Here is a 1897-nt window from a genome sequence, read left to right on the forward strand (position 1 = left end):
TTGAATGTAAAATAAACTACTGGTAAGCTAAATTCAACAAAAAGAACAAATTCACTTCACTCTGTGAGAAAATGCCACACATTCAGAGGTATAACATCTCAAACGTAAAAAAAAACAAGTGTGACATTTTCATTTTTTAGTTTCTCAACAGAGTGATACTCAGACCAAATTAGATTGGACGAGACTTGTTGTTCTTGTCAACTCAACATTCACATGCTGCTGCCAAACAATGTTCCACGGCAGGTGATACATTTTATTTGGGCCTCCCCTCCCCGACAGATTTCTTTTAAACGTCGGTGACGTCAAAGCGGACGCCATCTTTGTCGAGGGCAGAGTTGCTATCCATTGAAGACGAACACACACGCATAGCCGTTGCAGCAACTCAGTCCCTACAGAAGGGATTTTGATGGTAGTTCGCTGTTGAAATTCGCATACAGAGACTTCCTTACTGACGGTCTAACAAAGACTACGGGATCAGGTAAGCTTTATTTAAAAGAGGAGATAATACAAAAGATTCGATACAATATGTCTTTTCTTCTTTCTTTTATTTTTTATTTTTTGTGGCCATAAAGTGGTTGAGGCAAGAGCAACAGTGGATGTTTTTTTGTCAAAATGAAATATGAAAACTGATGGCTAATTAAAAGACATTATTACCCTTTCGTTATCGTATCCGTTTAACTGTTTGAATGTAAGCTTGATGCAGTGTTTGGAGAACGTCAGATTTTAGGGATGACCATGTGTGTTTTATACGCATTCGAATCGTGTGTTGGATGCGGCACGATGTGGGCGGTTTCTGCGTTTCAGCACACTGGACAGCGACTGCGTTTCTGTCCTGAATTCACATCCAGGCTCTGCAGCTAAATTGCCATTATATGTCTGGCAAAGTTTTGCGCATAGGCGCCATCTAAGTAACGGCTGCTTTTACCAGATGTTTGCCCGTTTCAAAACCAGGCCATTAATCACTGTGAAAACTAACGCCAATGTTTCATTTTGCAGCATAATTTTATGAGCAGGTCGGCTCATTGCTTTTCTTGCCAGAAGTATTTTTTATCTCAGAATATAAATATGTAAGGTTTGAAAGCATAGGGTGGAGATTTAACGAAAGTGATCAGCGATTGATAGTGGGGGGGAAGTCAATATGGAAAAATGCGACAAAGTAATGTGCCGCATGTGCGTGTTGCAAAGAAAGCAGAGTGGGGAAAGTCAGGTGGGATGATGCAGTGATCTCTGACTTATTACATTTAACCGACATATTAATTGTCTGAACCAAATAATCTCAACCTTGCCGTATGTATGCGATGGGGCAGCGGTAATGATCAGTTCGTGTCTTCCTGGTGTTAGACGATGGGCGGGGGCTTGAGCAGAGACGAGCGGAGGCGGATGCTGGAGATACCCTCACTTACCATGATTCTTTAGGCTCATGTATGATTAGGGCTAGCAATCTTAAAGAATTTCGTGATTCCCTTATACCATCTGGGGGAAATCCAATAATAAGAATTCGTCAAAAAATCATTTCAGAATTCGTGGATTTCACAGACTTTAAGAGGTGGCATAAATGCAATATAGCCTTCAATAATTGGTCTTAATTAAGAATACTAAACGAACAAAAAAAATAGTAGCCTAACGTATTTCATTAATTTATTTATTATTGATTACGACTAAACTCGTAATATCTACGTGCCAACTCAACATTCGATTCGACGTAGCCTACGTTGTCGTATGATCCCAGCCAGTTGCTACATTGATGTAGGCTAAGTCTCACGAGACTTAACATACAATTCATTTGATTAAACTCCAGTCGTACATGACGAAATAAAGAATGTTCTGTTCAGGTGTGTTTCATTCACTTCAAGAACTGAGTCAGAGTAGCCAAAGATTGGTCGTGCTGTAGCCATCT

The sequence above is a fragment of the Pimephales promelas genome, chromosome 13 (assembly GCF_988280905.1).
Source record: "Pimephales promelas chromosome 13, fPimPro1.hap1.1, whole genome shotgun sequence".
In the NCBI taxonomy this organism is placed as follows: Eukaryota; Metazoa; Chordata; class Actinopteri; order Cypriniformes; family Leuciscidae; genus Pimephales; species Pimephales promelas.